The sequence below is a fragment of the Protopterus annectens genome, chromosome 1.part1 (genome assembly GCF_019279795.1).
Source record: "Protopterus annectens isolate FY-2018-M chromosome 1.part1, PAN1.0, whole genome shotgun sequence".
NCBI classification, from domain to species: domain Eukaryota; kingdom Metazoa; phylum Chordata; order Ceratodontiformes; family Protopteridae; genus Protopterus; species Protopterus annectens.
This window is the reverse complement of record NC_056726.1, coordinates 1,669,242,038-1,669,267,922: the sequence shown is the minus strand read 5'-3', so window position 1 is coordinate 1,669,267,922 and position 25,885 is coordinate 1,669,242,038.

Below are 25,885 nucleotides of genomic sequence, written 5' to 3'. Positions count from 1 at the left end.
GTTTGGCTAGATAAGTGCATCTCTCACAGGTTGTAGTGTTTGGTGGTAGGTGGAGAGGGTTGTCTGTGTACATGAGGCAATGTTTACATTACCTCAAGACATCCAGATTCATCAGATAGACAGAATAGAACACTGGCAGCTGGCCCTTGGACATGCCTGAATATAAAACTAATTTTCCCTAGATAAGTGAGGAAAGTGAGTACAAGAGCTATTTTACTCTAAGCTAGTGAGAAAAATATGTACAAAACCTGTTTACCTCTAGGCAATGTGGAAGATTGAGTGCTATAGTAATTAGTAGCTTACGTAGTGCTTACAAGTTCTGAACAAGTACTGAGCATGAATAAGCAATCCAGATAGGGTCTTGGATAACATAAACACACTGTCCCCCAACAGGTACACAATCATATATCCATGTACACCACAGAGCCCCTGTACCCACAACTATGCAGGTACAAGCTGCACTCAGGCTGCATGGGACCTGTCCACATCACAGGTTGTATCATACACTTATGGAAAAACAAGTTGCTCTCCACGTACACATCATGTAAAACATAGCTCCATGTCAGGCTGTGTACACACTAAATGGTGCACACCAACAGGTATCACAACTCACAAAGTGGGAGACACCACTTATAATGGGAAGTACTGCACTACAACCCTGCTGAGTCTGGTCTGAAAGGCCATGAACCTTGATCAAATTATTTGATGTCAGCAGTACAGATGTAGATGACAGTAACGTTGATTTCACACTGCATATCATAACCTTGCCGGGTCATAAGGCACCATCACCCATACTGTGTTCCACCTACACTCGGTATACTAGATGTGCATTCCTATGTCACAGGAGTGTTTTGCAATGGGGCTGCTGGCAGAACCAACACTATATAAGGTGTCTGAATAATACATGCTCATCACACCAGTGCCAGCTACAGTAAGACAGGGTTAATTAATTGTATTCCCCTTCATTGTAGTCCATACCACACAGGCAAACATAAGGCATCTGCCTATTGAAGTTTGCGAATGACTATGACCTAGGAGCAATAGCCGACTCAAGAGTGTTGTGGACAACATACAGAAGGGGCTTTGTGGGTGAGGTGTGTGTGACATATGGCCACAATCTGACAGTTACATATTGCATTGTCACCCCTAGGTTAATAACCCTGTACCCATGAACTGCCACCTAGGCAGCAGTCAACATAATGGACACTGTGTGTAAGGGATGCAGCTGGGCAGTTGTCTTTCCTGTCATAGCTATGTCACCACACCTGTCAGGTAGTCATATGTGGCAACCCTAATAATGACAGGGTGCCATCCATGAATATAGAGATCATTGTCCAGCCATACACAACAACCAAGTGACCCATATCAGAACACATATTTCCTTTAAGGGGTATTGGCCATGTGCAGATGGCCTACATCAGCCTTCCCATTCCCCATCTCCACTATGTAGCATGATGCATACCCTGAATAAATCCATGTCCAACCCAGTGATGTTAGACATGCTACACGCACACATCCTGATCTCAAACACATACTTCATGGACATCCATCTTCCACATGCTGGACAGATCCTTGTCCCATACACTTTACAAAGTCCTGCCATACTATGCATTCCTGTCCATCAAAGCTGCACATCGCTCCCCTCTCAGACATGGTGTGATGACCGCATGGTAAATGTATCATTAACCCTGTGGATCAGTAATGTGGCACTGCTCCACCTGGCCCCAGAGACCTGCCTGTCGGCTACAGCCAGGTAACCTTTCATCCTAGATTCATACATGGCCCATGGCATATAGCCTACTAGTTGACTTTGACTGTACATGCTATAGTTGATATCCATCCCTGCAAATACCATCCGGCTAGCCAGTGTCCCATGTGTATCACATGTGCAACACAGGTGATACATGGCAGGATGTTGAATTGCTGTACAGTGCTGTGTAGATGTTTATGGCAGAACACATATATGTAAAACCTTATGTGAGCAAGTCTGCAGGGTCACAGATCATGTCTGTTAAGGCAGTGTAAGTCTTTATATGTGACATATACGCAGCATCAAGGTTGACTGCATTAATGTGGACACATCCAGCCATGTGCGGATAGAGGAACACCAGTACAGGCAAACAGACATGCCCACATCAAGACAGCATCCACATGGAGTATGAGCAATGTAATCAGGTGACACACACACATATATGGTGATAATATCTACTCACCATTGAGTGTCACATGTGTGTGACACAAACATGTCAGTGTCATGTAGATTTGCAAATACAACTATTTAATCATAATAAATGGGATACAAATGTATGTTCAGCTGTAGCTCTGCATGTCTCTGTGAGTTACTGTGACCTGTCTCCATCATTATGTCTTCCAGGTATGCCACGTGCAAGGCTACCCCCTTTTACCCACTTGGAGGATGAGGCCCTCATCCCATACCTACATGACAATCATGATATCCTGTTCAGCCATGTGCCACAGGATGCACAGCAGTGGGATGCCCTGTGGATGGAACTTGGCAGGAAGGTTAATGATGTGGGTGGCCACAACCACGCATACCAGCAGATGCACAGACACTGTGCAGATCTCATTAGATGGGCAAAACAGCGTGCAAATACAATCTCCAGGGAATAGGGTGAAACAGGTGGTGGACCACCAACCCAGCCCTCACTTACATCTACCGAGGAGCTACAGGCCAACCTGGGGTCACCTGCAGAACCACATCCACAAGCCTTAGCCAATATTGTGGAGGTGGGTGTCTCTCAACCACTGAGCCTGGAGTTACCTGGTAATTCATTACTACACCTATAACAACTATATTCCATATAGTTGCATGTGTCACTGTACAATATGTAATGTAACATCATATGCAAGGCATGTATACACACATGCCGCATACTATAGTATGCTACTCTGTGTATGCACACATGTGCATACACCATAGTATAGTCTAATGTACTGGTGTATGTGTTAACATGCACATTGCACCCTGTAGCCATCATACAAGTGTGGATAATGCTCATATTGCTGTGTTACTCCTATTTAGGTACCTCTGGTGTTCCGCTGCGACAGCAGCCCATTGCAGGTGAGACTGTTATTATTTATCAGGCATCATAATGCACAGATCTATCTGCCATGTGGCCATTTACAACATGTGCACATAATGTATGGTCCTGTCACAACATACAGGTCGGTCCTGCAATGCATCACAATGCTACCCATGTGCAACACTTGCAAACTATGTGAATTACCTCACCGACATGAATCCTCACAAACTGTCTTTGCTAGATGTGTGGACAGCTATGCATACACTGGTGGAGGTGCTGTTCACTGTAAGGACATATGCTACAGATCAGAACTGCACATGTGGTGAATACAAGCAGTACTACACAGTGGGCTGGAGTATGGCCAGCCCACAGGATTCACTGATGTGGATCATAGCCCTGCTATGAATGTCGCACAATGTGATGTGCTATCTTGATATGTCCATGATATCTAGTGGCCTGGCTGCAACACTGCCTAACTAACCTGAAAACATATCCCACATACCACCCTTTGTCTGCATAACCCTGTCGTCAGTGGAGCATATGACATCTATGGGTGTATGTCATATGGGACAACACAGACATGTGAAATAGATGCCCATCACAATAATTTGGCCAACACATGTACACACATGGCCATGGAGGATGGCCAGAGACATGAAGCACACACACAGTAGACATGATGTGCTTGTGTGTACATCCTGTCGTACAATGGCTACACATGGTCCAACTATGGCCTTTGTGTAATGGTTATATTGTAGATGTGGAACACTAGACATCCTACAGGCCTGTGCACATATTGTGTAGGCGTGACATCAATCCACCACATAAGATGTCAAACAGCAGAAAATTTTTTCAAGAGTGCAACATGTAGCTTGCCATATATCTTGCCCAAATGGTGTCAAAATATCAAACGATCCGTAGAAACAGCAATTTCTTTATTATAGTGAACTGTGGTAAGCACTTTCACGTCTATAAGACGCTTCTTCAGACCTCTATATTACAGCATTGGCTTGTGCATTAAATACCAACATAATTAACACATTCATTTAATCAATTAAAACAATGCTGATTTAAAGTGCAAGTGCATCTTATTTAAGTTTAACAGAGGAAAAAGAACTCATGTAAAATGTGTTTAAAATCAGAGCAAAGCTTAATGTATACTCAAAACTTAAAAACAATGTTAAAATATGTAAGATGTGCAAACTATGCTTATGGTATCTCAATAAAAACTTTTGCAACTGTGTGAAATTTAAAAATCAATATCTCACTATTATTTTCTATATAAACTAAATCTTACAATATATAAAGAGAACGCCTATCGTGTATATGTATCAATGTTTTAGTGGCCTGGACAGTAAATGCGGCTTTATAGTGATTTTTTCATTAAGCCCAAATGTATGTGCCTGTAGCCTGAGAATCCATCTATTCTCTATTTCTTCTGTGTGATTTTTTATATTGCCTAATCTATTAGTCCTAGTCACTGTTTCCAATACCCCAAATTTGAACCTATGGGAAGATCCATATTCCATAATGTGGCGTGCCAAGGCATTAGTGTCATTCTCTTTGTTTACTGCATAAATGTGTTCTCTAATCCGTTCGCGAAGGGTCCTGTTTGTTTTACCTATATAGAATTTGTCACATGCTATACATTGTGCAACGTAAATTAAATCTTTCGTCTTACAATCCACATATCCTCTGGATGTATATGTCTGGCCAGTGTGAGGATGTGTGAAACTTTCTTTATCAGTTATATATTTGCATTGGTTGCATGTACGGCAGGGAAAAGTACCTTTCCTTTGTGACTGAGGTAATTTATTCCCTGCTTTTTCATAGCATAACATTCTTTTTAAAGATTTCATGTTTTTATAGGCTATGCTTGGCTTATCATCTATAAACATTCTGATCTTGTCATCCATTAATTGCAGCTTCCAATTGTTCTCTATTACTTGCTTCACTTGTCCATTCCTATTCGTATATGGAATGATTAATCTATTTTTCTTTCTTCTCGTGGTCGCAATGTCCCCTTCATCATGTGTTAGCCTGTGAAAGAACGGTTTGCCTTTTTGTGTTCTTAGGCTACTACATGTTCTAGTTATTTCTTTTACCTCCTTTTCTTTGTATCCTCTGGCGGTAAATTTGTTAACCATTTCTAATTCCTGTTCTTTAAAGACCATATCTTGTGTAGTGAGCTTAGATGTTCTCAATATCTGGTTCTTGACAATATTAGAATATATATGTTTGGGATGCATGCTATCACGGTGTAGCAGATTATTCCTCCAACTCGGTTTCCTAAAAATTTCTGTGTCTATCCCATGTGGCCCTTTTATAATCCTTACATCAAGAAATTCAATCTCAGTATTGGAGTGTGAATCTTCAAAAACCAAAAAGTCTGTAGTGCCATTCAAATATTTCACAAAGTCATGTAGGTCTTTAACATTACCCCCCCATACAAAAAACACATCATCGACAAAACGACTGTAGTATTTAATATATTCAGTGTATGATGTGTTGTTAAAGACGTGAGTATCCTCACATCTTGAGGGTGTCATAACATGACAGCAGTCACCTGTACAGTATCCACATCTGCACACAGATACAGTACATTCCCCTTGCTGGCGTCGGACATCAATGTCATACTTGCTCCTTGTGTGTGCGTGTGTGTGTGTGTGTGTGTGTGTGTGTGTGTGTGCGTGTGTGTGTGTGTGTGTGTGTGTGTGTTGTGTGGTACACAGATGTCATGTTGGACATGGTGTACCAACGTGTTCACCATGTCTGGCCATAGTTGCCAGGCAGCTGCAATATGGTTTCAGATATGCAGGGGTGTCATCCGTATACCCTTCAGTGATCTGTGTCACACACTCCACATCATGGTTTAGTGTGTATACACCTCAGTGACATGGGTCACATTCCACAGTATATATGCATTGTATCTGAACACAGTCATGGCTATGAACTGTGTCTGTAACTCACACTGTATAGCAATAGAGATGCCTCATGATTCCGTGCAATGGCCATGCACATCAGCTAAATGCGCAGTATATCTGTAGGGCGGACACACAACACTGCATTGGGACCCCATTACCCCACTGTATATTTGACAGGACACCATTGTGTTAAACATGTATGCATGTCATTGCACACGTCAGCAGATCACAAGTCATACTACATGTGATTGTCAAGGTCATATGCCATACATCAGGCAGGTGTACTGTTAACCTGTGCTGGTCTACATGGTGTAACACAGGGATGTATGCTAACTACTACTATGATTGTGTAATTTGCATGCCATCTGCTATCACACATGCATGCTGTTGTATGCAACCCAGAGATGTATGATAACTACCATTATTATTGTCTGCGCTGCATGCCGTCTGTCGTATCACATGCATGTTAAATGCCTTCTGTCATATCACATGCCTATGTGTGTGTGTGTGTGTCTGTGTGTGTCTGTCTATTGTATAGATTGCAATGTACAGTTCTTGTCTGCCCTCACAGGTGATGTAGGTGCGTTGCCGTCCTGCAGTACATCTGATGTTAGTGTCCCCACAGACTCTAGCAGTGATGATGAACATATAATTGAGGCACAGGCCGGGTTGTCAGGGGCTGAAACTGTGCTTTTGGATGCCATTCCACCTATATCCCCCTCATACCCACACACAGATTCCCATGCCTGCACATACCCCATCACCAGTGGCCATAGAGGAAGGACAGTTGGTATATGGTAGCTTGGAATAAGAAAGTGTGGGGGCTATGGAAGGTGTGCCTGCACACCATGGTGTCAGCCAACTGACAGGTGGTGCCACAAACAGGCATGTGGCCAGTGCTGCCCGTAGAAGGACCTCTGGCCAACATGCTCCTGCAAGACAGAGTGCAGCAGCTGGTGTCACAAAACACATGTTTCAGGCTGTAATGGAGGCACAGGCATGTGCTGAATGGCACAACAGAGAAGATCAGAGGCTTCAGAGGGCTGCTCTCCATTCTATAAACAACAACATCCAGACAATGGTAAATGCTCAACAGCAGATTGCTGAAGCTTTGGCTAGACAGTTGGGTGACATGGTTGGAGTCCTTGACCATGGCATAACAATCTGATCTGCAAGCGTGAGCTATCTGTGTTGGAACATCTGGAAGGAGTGAGGTGTCAGGCATGTGGACGTAGGACTGCTACATCACCTGTTTCAGGTCTACGTGTACGAGCTACCTCACGTCTGCTCCCATAGTGGCGGTAGCAGCAGCTGTGCATCTGGTGCTGTGCTGTCCACACCACGACACAGCAGGCCACATGCACGTGGCCTGGGATGGTCCCAACAGGGACACAGTTCCAGTGGATAAGTGACATCAGACAGTACCCAATCTGCACCTCTGCCTGGTAGTGCCCGTGCAACCCCTGGCAGGCACAGGTCACATATCCATGGCCGAACACTGTGAACTGTAAAACCTGGCTTGTACAGTCTGAAGCTTTCAATATTACCCCTGTGTAGGCCAGACACATGCCAGAACTGTGTGCATACATACAAGCACACACTGGAAACATAAGTTGGGCATCGCAACACACACATGCATAACATCCACACATGCCCAATTAGATCAAAGGCCCTAACCCACACACATGATGTCATCCAATGGTGCAGACTAGGCCTCTGGCAAACATTATCACCCTGTGCATATGATGATGTCTGTACTGCATCCCTGACATCCACACCATCAGTGCAGGGACATGCTCATATGGTCTGATGCACAGGGTTGACAGACTAGGAAGATAAGTGTAGTTTACAATTGTTGAGTACTGTTGACAGACAGCAGACATACCATGTACTACAGGTGTACAATGCATTTCGTACTGTTAACAGTATGTCTCTTGTGTAACAACAGTAACTGCATGTTGGTCATGATGTTCTGCTGTCCTCCTTCAGGTCTAATTGCACGTGCCAGTGGATGTCAGTGTTTGCAGTTAGTGTTCCATATGCCAATGTGGACTACTCACAGATATGTATGAATATACCAGCATGTACCATGTAGCTGCCACATAATAGTGAGAATGTCCCAAGTTCCAAACACGTCTACTGATCCAAGAGCATGATAGCTGTGTATTAAGCTACTGTTGCTACAGACGTGACATCCATACAGGGTGACATCACAGGTACAGTTACATGGAGTGGTGAGGTAAGAGAGCGATCTAGCTGATTACAAGGGTAGAGGCCACTGCGAAGTGGGATGCCTCATTGGGAATCAGTAATAAAAGTTCCCATGACATTATGCCAGCACACAACTGCACCCAGACACTCAGGTGTTGACACACATGTATTCAGTGACCCAGTAACATACCCACACACTCACAGATTCACTGAGACAGTAACACACAATCGCACACAGTTGCTACTGATGAGGTGAGGACCCCTGCCTATGTGCAAATCATCATTACAGTACTGTGCACCTATAAGACTTGCCGCAAAGAATACACATGTACAGGTAGTCAGTATGGCCTAAGATCGGAGACATCAACAGAGATAGTAGATTGCATCGCCTGGATGCGGGTTGGGGTCTTATCAATTCAGTATGGTAACATACATCCTCACTCCAGGGACCAGACAGCCATACATACACACACACACATACACACACTGTCGCATTCAGTATTGAATACACCTATGTCACGCAAATACAGATACCTCACATGTGTGAGATACATGCCCCTGCCCATGTCCTGCTTTCTACATTGCAGTCTGTACAGATGTGTACACTAGTGTATAGGAGAGTGAGTAACAACTGAGATGTATTCCCCACCATACGTGACATATATGAACACACACGCAACCACACTTGCCAGTACTGTGAATCAAAGACCTGCCTAGCTCATGATATGTATGACAGACTTACAGCAGTATTGCATGTGTTAGAAAGTGAACTGATGCTTCCTTTGGTAACAGTGCTGATATATGCACACAGGACGCCTTAACTGTTAACAGGTGTCAAGTGATTTACCTTCGCTGTCAAATAATAAATCCAAGGTGGAAAGCCAAACCAAGACAGACTGCTGCTCAGAAAGTCTAATTCTTTAATACAAAACCATGAAAAACAATGAAAACACAAGCGCTTTCGCTCGGTCTGTGCCGAGCTTTATCAAGTGAACATCCAAAGTGCTGCAAGGCTTTATATACACTGAAGTTAATTATTAATTAATCAATTAAAAAATTAAAGCTTAAAAATGCTGGAGTTGATAAATTGTTAAAAATGCTTCTTTGTTAAAAGTTAAACCTGGTGCATTATAATAAATGTATACAGTAAATATTAAAACTGAAATATAAAATAATCAAAAGAAACTGTAGGCAGTACATTTAGCAATAAATTAAAATAAATCATTTATCATATTTCTCTTGAAGATTTTTTATCAGCAAATGAATGAGCTTCTCATAATCGAGCCTTTCTTAGCTTGAGGACACTGTTTATGTTGATGTTGTCATTTAATCCAGGGTGTCTGCCTGCATCTAGTTTAAGTTGCCATACAAGTTCCTTATATTCGAGGGTCATCTCCCAGTCACCTCCCCTAGCATCCAGGGTAACTTGCTCCAACACTATGAATTTAAGATCTATTCCAGGGCAAGTGAGTGAATGCTTATAGAATGCGTTAGACTCCCTTTGTTTGCTTAGATCGTAAAAATGTTCATAGTGTCTTTTCCTAAATGGCCTCTCAGTTTTGCCAACATAGAAGCTTGAGCAGGTGGTGCAAAAACCTAGGTAGACAACCCCTTTACTCCCACAGGTGTAGAGATGATATGATTTGATGTTAAAATTCCTGGAGGGAATGTAAAGTGTTGGAGCATTAATAATGGCATGGCATTGATTACAGGACCCACATTTGAAAGTGCCTAGTCGTGTGTTAGAGTTATTAGCCTGGAAATTAGGCTTTCTTTCAAATAGTTCCTTGAAATTAATGTCCCTCTTCCTTACAAATTTAGGGTGTGGTGGGAGGGCATCTTTGAATTCTTCGTGAAAGGCCAGTACAGGTCAGTGCCTCCTGACGATCTCCTCAATATCAGCGGAGTTGCCAGAATAGGTATAGATAAAACTATTCCGGAAGGTGTCAGATATCGCTGTTGTGTTAGTTGTGTCAGAAGGTTGCCCTGTACCAAGAAGTGGTGGAAATGTTGTTTCTCTGTTATCAATCACTTCCTTAGCTAAGGAGGTGATAAGGGAAAGAGGGTATCCCCTGTCTGCAAACATGGACTGCAAAAAATGTATTTCATCCAAAAAGTCAACAGTGGAGCTGCACATCCTAGAGGCTCTAATGAACTGGCCCTTAACAATGCCTTTTTTCTGATAAAATGTGTGTGCACTTTGAAAATGCCGAAAAGAATTAGAAAAAGTAGGTTTCCTGTAAAGTTTAGAAAGGAATGTTTAATTGTTATAATCTTTATATAAAGTCACGTCAAGATAGTGAAGTTCATGCTTGTTAATGTTGTGAGTGAACACCAAGAGGGGGGTAGTGGAGTTGATATAACTAAAAAAATCCACAAACTGATTGAGGGTCCCATTCCATAAAATACAGATGTCGTCTAGGTATCATCTATAATGAGTTAAATATTGAACCCAAGTAGAAGAAAAAATGAACATACGTTCCCATCTGTGCAAAACAGCATTGGCATAAAAAGAAGTGCATGAGGCATCCATGGCCACTCCTTTCCTTTGTCTAAATAGCTCACAATTAAAGAATATAAAATTGTTCTGTAATAAAATTTCCATAAACTCCACTAGAAGGCCAGTCACCTTATTGTTAAGATTAGTTTCAGTGGTTAAGAAATCGTTAAACCACTCGAGCCCTATTGGGTGGGGTATACTACTAAACAGGTCTTTGATGTGTATAGTTATCATAAGGAGTTCAGATGAGAAAAAGGAAGGTTGAATGTCTCTGAGAAAATCCCAGGAGTCTTTGCAGACGCGATTTAAAAGTGGGATGAGTTGCTTAGTAACATGGTCAATGAATTTACCTAAGGGTTCAGTGATGCTTCCTGCCCCTGAAACAATAGGCCTAAATCTCAAGGGGTCCAAGCCTTTGTGAATTTTCGGAATCCCGAAAATTACTGGTATTTTGGGTTTCTCAACATGCAGATAGTTGAATAATTTTTCATTTATAGCTCCTTGGAGCAAATGGTCAGTAAGCGTATATTTGATTTTGGAAAAAGCTATGTTAACTTCATTTCTAGATACAATTTCGTATTGTTCACTGTCTTGTAACATGACGTGGATATAAATGTCATAGCTGGCATTATATATCAGGACAACCCCACCGCCCTTGTCTGGTTTCATGACCCTGATGTTTTCTTTTTTCAAATAGTTAATAAACCAGATTTCATATTCATTTAAGTTGACTAACTGTGGTTGTTTTCCTTGGGAATGTAAAGTTCTAAAATCTTTCTCAACTAGTTCTTCAAAAAGTTTAATTAAGGGGTGCACAGGTGGGTTGAAAGTGCTAGTTCTACAGAGCCCTGTATTGGTATAGGGCTGCCCTTTAAAGTAATGTGCTAGATTTAAATTTCTAGCAAAGAGTTTTAGTTCAACTAAAATTTGGGATATATTACAGGAGCGTGCGAGGACAAACTGGAAACCCCGAGTGAATAGGTCGAAAGTCAAATCTGTAATTTGCAAATCAGTATAATTGTATGTAATGAAGTTGTCTTTTTTAACTATGGAGCAATTGTGGCCTGCAGTGTTGGAAAAGTTATAGTGTAGAAGTGCCATTTTAGGGACAATGGGGATGTCATTTAACCATGTTTGTTGCTCCACATCTGAGGGGATTGTTTCTGTCCCCATGCCCCCGTCCTGCCGGGGGGATGCTGAAAATCCTGATGGGAATTCTTTCTACCTTTCTCAGCTAACCTCTGACTACAGGGGGGGTTCATGAGTAGCTCTAGAATAGAAATCAGCCCCCTTGTTTTGGTTGTTTTGATTGTCCTGTTTATGTTCCCACCGGGTCCTATTAGGAGAGGGGTAGGCTGTTCCTTCTCTATATTCAGCTAAATCCCTGTCTAACTTGCATACTTTCGGTTAAGTATTTTTGTACAGAATTGATTGACTTCGTTAAAAACATTGTCATAATCAAACTTCACAGTTAAAAAATTATTGTCAGTAACAAGGGAGTTGTTTAAAACATTTAACTCATTTATAAGAGTATCAGCCTTCGCTTCATACTCTGAAATCATCACATTTAAAACCTCCAGTCCAGCTCTGTCAAAAATTTCACACAGTTTTTTGTAATATAAAGTCCCCGGTTGAACATTATTAGGGAACTTATAAAAACACAAACCCTTTGGTATGCATTTCACATTAACACACTCCCTTAAGTACTCAATCTCGAGTTGATTGCTTTTATACGCGTAGAGTTTGACTTTTAGTTCGCCAAAATCATTCTCTATGGTGTTGTAGTTATTAGAGGACACAGTACCTTGGTTGAATGTAAATTGCCGACCTGCCCAGGTGGTGAAATTGAAGTCTTTGGGCTGTTTCTCAGGTCTGCTGGTCTTTGAACAAGCCATGCCTTCACTGTGCTCATTATTAGGTACCCTCTGTGTGCTGGGATTAGTCGGAAATAAAGAGTGTAAACCACTGTTAGTTCCATTTGCACCAGTCGGTGGAGATTTCCTCTTGGCTTCAATAGCATGTTGTTGGTTCCCAGGTAGAGGGATACTGCTGCCGTTGTTTTCTTTTACGAGATTGATGAGTTGCATCAAAACTACCTGGTTGAACTCTGTACGAGTCACCGGGACGTCATCTCCATTTTCTCTCAAAAGCTGAGGAGTTTCAGCAGAATTAAACGATTCAGCTTCTCCAGCATTGGAAAAAGCAACGTAGCCAGGAATCGAGAAAAGCACGAACAGGACCAATAAAAAATAAATAAATCCAAGGTGGAAAGCCAAACCAAGACAGACTGCTGCTCAGAAAGTCTAATTCTTTAATACAAAACCATGAAAAACAATGAAAACACAAGCGCTTAAACTCGGTCTGTGCCGAGCTTTATCAAGTGAACATCCAAAGTGCTGCAAGGCTTTATAGACACTGAAGTTAATTATTTATTAATCAATTAAAAAATTAAAGCTTAAAAATGCTGGAGTTGATAAATTGTTAAAAATGCTTCTTTGTTAAAAGTTAAACCTGGTGCATTATAATAAATGTATATAGTAAATATTAAAACTGAAATATAAAATAATCGAAAGAAACTGTAGGCAGTACATTTAGCAATAAATTAAAATAAATCATTTATCATATTTCACTTGAAGATTTTTTATCAGCAATGAATGAGCTTCTCATAATCGAGCCTTTCTTAGCTTGAGGACACTGTTTATGTTGATGTTGTCATTTAATCCAGGGTGTCTGCCTGCATCTAGTTTAAGTTGCCATATAAGTTCCTTATATTCGAGGGTTGTCTCCCAGTCACCTCCCCTAGCATCCATGGTAACTTGCTCTAACACTATGAATTTAAGATCTATCCCAGGGCAAGTGAGTGAATGCTTATAGAATGCGTTAGACTCCCTTTGTTTGCTTAGATCGTAAAAATGTTCGTAGAGTCTTTTCCTAAATGGCCTCTCAGTTTTGCCAGCATAGAAGCTTGAGCAGGTGGTGCAAAAACCTAGGTAGACAACCCCTTTACTCCAACAGGTGTAGAGATGATATGATTTGATGTTAAAATTCCTGGAGGGAATGTAAAGTGTTGGAGCATTAATAATGGCATGGCATTGATTACAGGACAAACATTTGAAAGTGCCTAGTCGTGTGTTAGAGTTATTAGCCTGGAAATTAGGCTTTCTTTCAAATAGTTCCTTGAAATTGATGTCCCTCTTCCTTACAAATTTAGGGTGTGGTGGGAGGGCATCTTTGAATTCTTCGTGAAAGGTCAGTACAGGCCAGTGCCTCCTGATGATCTCCTCAATATCAGCGGAGTTGCCGGAATAGGTATAGATAAAACTATTCCGGAAGGTGTCAGATATCGCTGTTGTGTTAGTTGTGACAGAAGGTTGCCCTGTACCAAGAAGTGGTGGAAATGTTGTTTCTCTGTTATCAACCACTTCCTTAGCTAAGGAGGTGATAAGGGAAAGAGGGTATCCCCTGTCTGCAAACATGGACTGCAAAAAATGTATTTCATCCAAAAAGTCAACAGTGGAGCTGCACATCCTAGAGGCTCTAATGAACTGGCCCTTAACAATGCCTTTTTTCTGATAAAATGGGTGTGCACTTTGAAAATGCCGAAAATAATTAGAAAAAGTAGGTTTCCTGTAAAGTTTAGAAAGGAATGTTGAATTGTTATAATCTTTATATAAAGTCACGTCAAGATAGTGAAGTTCGTGCTTGTTAATGTTGTGAGTGAACACCAAGAAGGGGGTAGTGGAGTTGATATAACTAAAAGAATCCACAAACTGATTGAGGGTCCCATTCCATAAAATATAGATGTCATCTAGGTATCTTCTATAATGAGTTAAATATTGAACCCAAGTAGAAGAAAAAATGAACATACGTTCCCATTTGTGCAAAACAGCATTGGCATAAAAAGAAGTGCATGAGGCACCCATGGCCACTCCTTTCCTTTGTCTAAAAAGCTAACCATTAAAGAATATAAAATTGTTCTGTAATAAAATTTCCATAAACTCCACTAGAAGGCCAGTCACCTTATTGTTAAGATTAGTTTCAGTGGTTAAGAAATCGTTAAACCACTCGAGCCCTATTGGGTGGGGTATACTAGCAAACAGGTCTTTGATGTCTATAGTTATCATAAGGAGTTCAGATGAGAAAAAGGAAGGTTGAATGTCTCTGAGAAAATCCCAGGAGTCTTTGCAGACGTGATCTAAAAGTGGGATGAGTTGCTTAGTAACATGGTCAATGAATTTACCTAAGGGTTCAGTGATGCTTCCTGCCCCTGAAACAATAGGCCTAAATCTCAAGGGGTCCAAGCCTTTGTGAATTTTCAGAATCCTGAAAATTACTGGTATTTTGGGTTTCTCAACATTCAGATAGTTGAACAATTTTTCATTTATAGCTCCTTGGAGCAAATGGTCAGTAAGCGTATATTTGATTTTGGAAAAAGCTATGTTAACTTCATTTCTAGATACAATTTCATATTGTTCACTGTCCTGTAACATGTCGTGGATGTAAATGTCATAGCTGGAATTATACATCAGGGCAACCCCACCGCCCTTGTCTGGTTTCATGACCCTGATGTTTTCTTTTTTCAAATAGTTAATAAACCAGATTTCATATTCATTTAAATTGACTAACTGTGGTTGTATTCCTTGGGAATGTAAAGTTCTAAAATCTTTCTCAACTAGTTCTTCCAAAAGTTTAATTAAGGGGTGCACAGGTGGGTTGAAAGTGCTGGACCCCGTGAGATTTAGGCCTATTGTTTCAGGGGCAGGAAGCATCACTGAACACTTAGTGAATACTGAATTTCCTGTTTGCACTTAATTTTAAATCGTTTTTTTCTCAAAACGTGCATATTTTCTGTCCTTGACCTAGCACTCTTGTGTGGGGTCTTTTACTGCACTGTTATAACTTGATATTACCTGTGAACCTCTGCTATCTCTGAAAAAACAAAAAAAAAAAATCTTGCTTTTTTCCCACTTTTCTGAGATTTAAAAAAGTTCAGTTACAGGCTTGCTGTTTCCTGAACTGTTTGTAAGTTTCTGTGATGCCATTCATGCTTGGGCTAAAGGAAAGTCTCTCTGTTGATCAGTGGCAGTGAATAACATTGAGCAGCTTCCCTGCCCCCCATAGGAGTGATTACTGACTTGAAACTGTAGTTTTATTGTCCGTTTTGGGTCTATTCCTGCTTCTTTCCAGCCCCTGCTATCAAGCACGCCTTAACGTGCTTTAGCGCGGAGTTGCCACTAGAGCAGCATCGGGCAGTGCCGGTTTAACAAGGTTAAACTTTTTCTGGCTCCATAAAGTCTGTTCTTCAATTTTTCCCTTAGAACTGCTCTGTTAGGAACCTAAACAGTTTACACCTTCACTAAAAAGCGCAGCACTTGTTCCTAATTGCTTTTTCTTCTCAAAAAGCTCAGCACTTGTCTTAAAAGCATATCCCTTGTCTTATAAGCATTTTCTTTGCAGGTCAAGCACTCCTATATTATACAAATCCCTCACTTGCAAAATCCCCCAGGAGTGCCCACTTCCCTGCTAAGCCCTCTACTTTTCTATCTCATACCAACTCATAATTCTTTCTAGCATGTCGAAGGGTCAGATGCTGGCATCCTCTCCTGCCCAGTTGGTGAATCTGGGAAATCTGAGGCAATGTTACAATTGCCTCATGTACACGGACAACCCTCTCCTCCTCCCACATAACACTAACACTTGCGAGAGATGCAGCTATTTAGCCAAACTGGAGGCTGAGCTCTCTCAACTCAGGACTGGCAAGACCAGGCAGGAGGAGAAGGCAACTACACACACCACAATACAAGTCTCACATAACTCAATCACACCACTGAATCAAACACATAAACACACTAAGACATACTCGGAGGCTCTGAGTAAAAATTTACCTAAACAGCAAAGGCCTCCAAAGCAGACACCCAAGCAACTGCAAACTCAAGACACCACACAAACAACACATAAAAACAAAATCAGTGTGCAAAGCAGTCACTGCCCTTAAGGCCAAATACAACACCAAACATACTTGTCATAGGTGACTCCATAGTCAGACACACTGACATCCCACTCACCAGGCTGAACAAGGAGAAGGTCACAGTAAGCTGCCTATTGGGCTAGAATCCGCCACATAACACAAGCACTCAGGTCACTCCACGGCAAGTACAAGTATGACACAGTCATTGTCCATGCTGGTGTGAATGACCTGAGACGCATCTCCCTGGACTAGATGAAAAGAGACATAGAGGAGCTCACTGATTATGTAGCCCAGGCAGGTATGACCCTGACCCTGAGCAGTATCCTTCCTTCACCACGAATGATGCCACAATATAGTGACAAGATGATCAGCATTAACAATTGGCTTAATTTCTGGTGTCATTCAAAGGGGATCCAGTGTCTGTCTGCTTGGGATGACATGCTTGACAAGCCATGCTGCTTCAAGGGACGGCTTGCACCTGTCACCCTGGGATTCCAGATATTGGCTAAGGCTCTTGCCACCCCATAGTGCCTTTTTAGGCAAGGCTCAAATTCTAAACCTACCACCCTAGAAAACAAAAACGGGAAGAAACTAAGGGTAATGCTGCTCAATGCCAGAAGTCTAAATCTCAAAATGCACGCACTCAAGGCCCTTCTCAGTATGGAGAACATCGATGTCTGTGCTGTGACTGAAACCTGGTTCAAGGCTCCTGAGAGCACCCCGGCACTATCAGGTTTTACCTCATATCATGCGTTCCAGCCCCAAAACCCGGACCATACCACAAAAGGAGGGGGTGTATCCATATTCATCAAGGATACCCACACCTCCAGGTTGGTGGCTACGCACGAAGCATCGGAAACCATCCAGGTGCAATTAACCATAGGCAAAACTGTTCTACAATTTGTTGCATGCTGCAGGCCACCCTCTCAAACTCAGGAAACCCACACAGCCTTCCTGAAGACACTGGAGGGTATAAATGTATCACCAAACACCATCATATTGGGTGACTTCAACTACCCGAATATAGACTGGGAACATTACTCAAGCCCCAACTTTCTAGCCCAAAGGTTCCTGGAGTTCATAGATTCAAATGCCATGGAACAACTAGTCACCATCCCCACAAGAGGAGAAAATATACTAGATCTCATCATCTCAAACATGGGGACAAAATGCTCCTCACTGGAAGTATATCCCTCTTTGGTGAGATCAGATCATAAACTAATCTCACTAGAAATCCACATCCCGCCCCCACCCCAAACAAAAAAGACCACAGTGAAGAACTTCTCTAAAGCAAACTTCACACTACTCAAGACAGGTGTGGTATCCTTCAAGGCCCCTGAGCCAATGGAAACCACAACCCAAGCTGCGGAAGCCCTTACAAATGCCTTCTATGAACACCTTCAGGACTGCATGGATCAGGCAATCCCAAATAAAACCAAGACTCTTTCCACCAAGGGCAAACGTCCAGTCTGGTGGACCCCAGCCATAAACAAACTTTACAATAAGAGGAGAAAGCTATTACATGATAGAGCAAAATCCCAAAAAGGGAAGGCATCGTTGATCAGTACTAGCAAGAAACTACAATCCCTCATAAAATCATCCAAGGCCAACTTTGAGAAAAAAATTGCCATAGATTCAAAAGACAATCATAAGGCCTTCTTCAGCTATGTCAGAAACCTGGGTGGAAATTCCCAGATATGCTCAGAATTAGTCCAAAATGATACAAAAATCACTGAACCCACAGACATTGCCAACATACTGGCAGACAGGTTCAGCAAACTTCACCCCCTCTCCCCCAAAAGGAGAGATAACTATCCCAACAGAGTGTAGCCTCCCAGACATCTCAAATGCGCAGGTGAAAGCTGCTCTCTCTAAAGCTAAAAACACAGCATCAATGGGACCAGATGGTGTCCCCGGCTGTGTGCTACATGAACTCAATGAAGAACTAAGCCCACACATAAGGCAGCTGTTTAATCTTAGCCTTACCACAGGATATGTGCCCAAGGAGTGGCGTACGGCAACTGTGGTCCCACTCCACAAAGGCGGTGCCTCTACGGACCCTGGTAATTACCGCCCCATAAGCTTAACAAGCCTGGTCTGCAAAGCTATGGAGAGGATCATAATGGAACTCATAAACAAGGACATAGGGGAATTGCAGACCTTGGACCCAACCCAGTTTGGCTTTGTCAAGGGCAGATCTTGCCTTTTGAACTTGGTCGACTTCTTCGAAACAGTTATCAAGGCCATTGATGAGGGAAAGGCAGTCCATGCAGCCTACCTTGACCTTGCAAAAGCTTTCGACACAATACCCCACTCGGGTATCATAGAGAAACTTACCAGATTAAATGTAAACCCATATGTCACAAGATGGGTTGCAAACTGGCTAAAGGACAGAACCCACAGGGTTAGAGTTGCTGGAGCCATGTCAGACTCCAAGCCGGTTACAAGTGGTGTCCCACAGGGCTCAGTTCTTGGCCCCCTATTGTTCGGCATCTACTTCTCAGAAGTACAGGCAAACATAGGAGGACTATGGCTGAAAAATTTTGCGGATGACTGCAAACTGGGTGCCATAGTGGATAGTACATCGGACACAGACATCCTTCAGAGGGGTCTCACAGAAACTGATAGCTGGTGCCAGAGCCATGGCCTGAAGTTAAACGCAAAAAAGTGTATAGTCATACCCTTTGGGAAAAACAAGGTAACCCCAAGCTACCATATAGGTGGCAACCCACTAAGCACAGAAGAGGTTATCAGGGACCTGGGTACCCAGGTTGACAGTGGCCTCTCGTTTGACACTCACGTTGCTAAAGTGGTTCGAAAGACCTTCTACATTGCCCATCTGATCATGGATTCACATCCAGATCAAGTGAGGTCATTGTTCCCCTGTACTCTTCACTTATCAGACCAATGATCGAGTACAATGCCCCATTCGGGATGTATCTCACCCGACACCTGCAGCAATTGGAGAGATGCCAAAAGTTCCTCACCAAAAGGATAAAGGGACTCCAAAACCTGTCATATACTGCCAGACTGAAGAAACTCCAACTCTATTCAGTTGCATACCGTCTGCTCAGAGGTGACCTGTGCCTGACATACAAGGCCATGACCAACCCGGAATTAATGGACATGCTCCACCTCAAAAAATCCAAATCCATCAGAACCACTAGAGTAAGTGACTTAAACCTTAGCACAGATATAAATAGGACGTGCTGGAGGGATAGATTTATCACCCAGAGACTCCCCATGCTGTGGAATAAAATCCCGGTCCATGTGAGGCAGAGCACCTCGCTGGCTCTGTTCAAGAGAAATCTTGACCGGTGAATGGGAGATCATAGGTTTACCCCGGGAATCATCTCTGTGTCACTGCTGGACAGAGGCACAATAAACTAATGGGCACATTATTTCTAACCTAAGGGGTGGCGTAAGCTACATATCTTTGGGCTAGGCTTATAAATGCCTTAGGACAGATAGCCTAGTATAAACCTATGAACCTATGAACTTAGGTAAATTCATTGACCACGTTACTAAGACATTCAACCTTCCTTTTTCTCATCTGAACTCCTTATGATAACTATAGACATCAAAGACCTGTTTCCTAGTATACCCCACCCAATAGGGCTCGAGTGGTTTAACGATTTCTTAACCACTGAAACTAATCTTAACAATAAGGTGACTGGCCTTCTAGTGGAGTTTATGGAAATTTTATTACAGAACAATTTTATATTCTTTAATTGTGAGCTATTTAGACAAAGGAAAGGAGTGGCCATGGGTGCCTCATGCACTTCTTTTTATGCCAATACTGTTTTGCACAGATGGGAACGTATGTTCATTTTTTCTTCTACTTGGGTAATATTTAACTCATTATAGATGATACCTAGACGACATCTGTATTTTATGGAATGGGACCCTCAATCAGTTTGTGGATTCTTTTAGTTATATCAACTCCACTACCCCCTTCTTGGTGTTCACTCACACATTAACAAGCACGAACTTCCCTATCTTGACGTGACTTTATATAAAGATTATAACAATTCAACATTCCTTTCTAAACTTTACAGGAAACCTACTTTTTCCTAATTCTTTTCTGCATTTTCAAAGTGCACACCCATTTTATCAGAAAAAAGGCATTGTTAAGGACCAGTTCATTAGAGCCTCTAGGATGTGCAGCTCCACTGTTGACTTTTTGGATGAAATACATTTTTTGCAGTCCATGTTTGCAGACAGGGGATACCCTCTTTCCCTTATCACCTCCTTAGCTAAGGAAGTGATTGATAACAGAGAAACAACATTTCCACCACTTCTTGGTACAGGGCAACCTTCTGTCACAACTAACACAACAGCGATATCTGACACCTTCCGGAATAGTTTTATCTATACCTATTCCGGCAATTCCGCTGATATAGAGGAGATCATCAGGAGGCACTGGCCTGTACTGACCTTTCACGAAGAATTCAAAGATGCCCTCCCACCACACCCTAAATTTGTAAGGAAGAGGGACATCAATTTCAAGGAACTATTTGAAAGAAAACTTAATTTCCAGGCTAATAACTCTAACACACGACTAGGAACTTTCAAATGTGGGTCCTGTAATCAATGCCATGCCATTATTAATGCTCCAACACTTTACATTCCCTCCAGGAATTTTAACATCAAATCATATCATCTCTACACCTGTGGGAGTAAAGGGGTTGTCTACCTAGGTTTTTGCACCACCTGCTCAAGCTTCTATGTTGGCAAAACTGAGAGGCCATTTAGGAAAAGACTCTATGAACATTTTTACGATCTAAGCAAACAAAGGGAGTCTAACGCATTCTATAAGCATTCACTCACTTGCCCTGGGATAGATCTTAAATTCATAGTGTTGGAGCAAGTTACCCCAGATGCTAGGGGAGGTGACTGGGAGACGACCCTCAAATATAAGGAACTTATATGGCAACTTAAACTAGATGCAGGCAGACATCCTGGATTAAATGACAACATCAACATAAACAGTGTCCTTAAGCTAAGAAAGGCTCGATTATGAGAAGCTCATTCATTGCTGATAAAAAATCTTCAAGTGAAATATGATAAATGATGTATTTTAATTTATTGCTAAATGTACTGCCTACAGTTTCTTTCGATTATTTTATATTTCAGTTTTAATATTTACTGTATACATTTATTGTAATGCACCAGGTTTAACTTTTAACAAAGAAGCATTTTTAACAATTTATCAACTCCAGCATTTTTAAGCTTTAATTTTTTAATTGATTAATTAATAATTAACTTTAGTGTATATAAAGCCTTGCAGCACTTTGGAAGTTCACTTGTAAAGCTCGGCACAGACCGAGCGAAAGCGCTTGTGTTTTCATTGTTTTTCATGGTTTTGTATTAAAGAATTAGACTTTCTGAGCAGCAGTCTGTCTTGGTTTGGCTTTCCACCTTGGATTTATTTATTTTTTATTGGTCCTTTTTGTGCTTTTCTGGATTCCTGGCTACATTGTTGTTTCCATGGCTGGAGAAGCTGAATCGTTTAATTCTGCTGACACTCCTCAGCTATTGAGAGAAAATGGAGATGATGTCCCGGTAGTTTTGACGTTAACGCAACTCACCAACCTCGTAAAAGAAAACAACGGCAGCAGTATCCCTCTACCTGGGAACCAACAACATGCTATTGAAGCCAAGAGGAAATCTCCACCGACTGGTGCAAATGGAACTAACAGTGGTTTACACTCTTTTTTTCCGACTAATCACAGCACACAAAGGGTACCTAATAATGAGCACAGTGAAGGCACGGCTCATTCGAAGACCAGCAGACCTGAGAAACAGCCCAAGGACTTCAATTTCACCACCTGAGCAGGTCGGCAATTTACATTCAACCAAGGTACTGTGTCCTCTAATAACTACAACACCATAGAGAATGATTTTGGCGAACTAAAAGACAAACACTACGCGTATAAAAGCAATCAACTCGAGATTGAGTACTTAAGGGAGTGTGTTAATGTGAAACGCATACCGAAGGGTTTGCGTTTTTATAAGTTCCCTAATAATGTTCAACCGGGGACTTTATATTACAAAAAACTGTGTGAAATCTTTGACAGAGCTGGACTGGAGGTTTTAAATGTGATGATTTCAGAGTATGAAGCGAAGGCTGATACTGCTATAAATGAGTTAAATGTTTTAAACAACTCCCTTGTTACTGACAATAATTTTTTAACTGTGAAGTTTGATTATGACAATGTTTTTAATGAAGTCGATCAATTCTGTACAAAAATACTTAACCGAAAGATACGCAAGTTAGACAGGGATTTAGCTGAATATAGAGAAGGAACAGCCTACCCCTCTCCTAATAGGACCCGGTGGGAACATAAACAGGACAATCAAAACAACCAAAACAAGGGGGCTGATTTCTATTCTAGAGCTACTCATGAACCCCCCCCATAGGAGTGAGAGGTTAGCTGAGAAAGGTAGAAAGAATTCCCATCAGGATTTTCAGCATCCTCCCGGCAGGACAGGGGCATGGGGACAGAAACAATCCCCTCACATGTGGAGCAACAAGCATGGTTAAATGACATCCCCATTGTCCCTGAAATGGCACTTCTACACTATAACTTTTCCAACACTGCAGGCCACAATTGTTCCATAGTTAAAAAAGACAACTTCTTTAAATACAATTATACTGATTTGCAAATTACAGATTTGACTTTCGACCTATTCACTCGGGGTTTCCAATTTGTCCCCGCACGCTCCTGTAATATATCCCAAATTTTAGTTGACCTAAAACTCTTTGCTAGAAATTTAAATCTAGCACATTACTTTAAAGGGCAGCCCTATACCAATACAGGGCTCTGTAGAACTAGCACTTTCAACCCACCTGTGCACCCCTTAATTAAACTTTTTGAAGAACTAGTTGAGAAAGATTTTAGAACTTTACATTCCCAAGGAATACAACCACAGTTAGTTAACTTAAATGAATATGAAATCTGGTTTATTAACTATTTGCAAAAAGAAAACATCAGGGTCATGAAACCAGACAAGGGCGGTGGGGTTGTCCTGATGTATAAATCCAGCTATGACATTTACATCCACGACATGTTACAGGACAGTGAGCAATACGAAATTGTATCTAGAAATGAAGTTAACATAGCTTTTTCCAAAATCAAATATACTCTTACTGACTATTTGCTCCAAGGAGCTATAAATGTAAACTTGTTCAACTATCTGCATGTTGAGAAACCCAAAATACCAGTAATTTTCGGGATTCCGAAAATTCACAAAGGCTTGGACCCCTTGAGATTTAGGCCTATTATTTCAGGGGCAGGAAGCATCACTGAACCCTTAGGTAAATTCATTGATCATGTTACTAAGCAACTCATCCCACTTTTAGATCACATCTGCAAAGACTCCTGGGATTTTCTTAGAGACATTCAACCTTCCTTTTTCTCATCTGAACTCCTTATGATAACTATAGACATCAAAGACCTGTTTCCTAGTATACCCCACCCAATAGGGCTTGAGAGGTTTAACGATTTCTTAACCACTGAAACTAATCTTAACAATAAGGTGACTGACCTTCTAGTGGAGTTTATGGAAATTTTATTACAGAACAATTTTATATTCTTTAATGGTGAGCTTTTTAGACAAAGGAAAGGAGTGGCCATGGGTGCCTCATGCTTCTTTTATGCCAACGCTGTTTTGCACAGATGGGAACGTATGTTCATTTTTTCTTCTACTTGGGTTCAATATTTAACTCATTATAGAAGATACCTAGATGACATCTGTATTTTATGGAATGGGACCCTCAATCAGTTTGTGGATTTTTTTAGTTATATCAATTCCACCACCCCCTTCTTGGTGTTCACTCACAACATTAACAAGCACGAACTTCACTATCTTGACGTGACTTTATATAAAGATTATAACAATTCAGCATTCCTTTCTAAACTTTACAGGAAACCTACTCTTTCTAATTCTTTTTTGCATTTTCAAAGTGCACACCCATTTTATCAGAAAAAAGGCATTGTTAAGGGCCAGTTCATTAGAGCCTCTAGGATGTGTAGCTCCACTGTTGACTTTTTGGATGAAATACATTTTTTGCAGTCCATGTTTGCAGACAGGGGATACCCTCTTTCCCTTATCACCTCCTTAGCTAAGGAAGTGATTGATAACAGAGAAACAACATTTCCACCACTTCTTGGTACAGGTCAACCTTCTGTCACAACTAACACAACAGCGATATCTGACACCTTCCGGAATAGTTTTATCTATACCTATTCCGGCAACTCCGCTGATATTAAGGAGATCATCAGGAGGCACTGGCCTGTACTGACCTTTCACGAAGAATTCAAAGATGCCTTCCCACCACACCCTAAATTTGTAAGGAAGAGGGACATCAATTTCAAGGAACTATTTGAAAGAAAACCTAATTTCCAGGCTAATAACTCTAACACACGACTAGGCACTTTCAAATGTGGGTCCTGTAATCAATGCCATTGCATTATTAATGCTCCAACACTTTACATTCCCTCCAGGAATTTTAACATCAAATCATATCATCTCTACACCTGTGGGAGTAAAGGGGTTGTCTACCTAGGTTTTTGCACCACCTGCTCAAGCTTCTATGTTGGCAAAACTGAGAGGCCATTTTGGAAAAGACTCTACGAACATTTTTACGATCTAAGCAAACAAAGGGAGTCTAACGCATTCTATAAGCATTCACTCACTTGCCCTGGGATAGATCTTAAATTCATAGTGTTGGAGCAAGTTACCCCGGATGCTAGGGGAGGTGACTAGGTGATGACCCTCGAATATAAGGAACTTATATGGCAACTTAACTAGATGCAGGCAGACACCCTGGATTAAATGACAACATCAACATAAACAGTGTCCTCAAGCTAAGAAAGGCTCGATTATGAGAAGCTCATTCATTGCTGATAAAAAATCTTCAAGTGAAATATGATAAATGATTTATTTTAATTTATTGCTAAATGTACTGCCTACAGTTTCTTTCGATTATTTTATATTTCAGTTTTAATATTTACTGTATACATTTATTATAATGCACCAGGTTTAACTTTTAACAAAGAAGCATGTTTAACAATTTATCAACTATAGCATTTTTAAGCTTTAATTTTTTAATTGATTAATTTATAATTAACTTCAGTGTATATAAAGCCTTGCAGCACTTTGGATGTTCACTTGATAAAGCTCGGCACAGACCGAGCGAAAGCGCTTGTGTTTTCATTGTTTTTCATGGTTT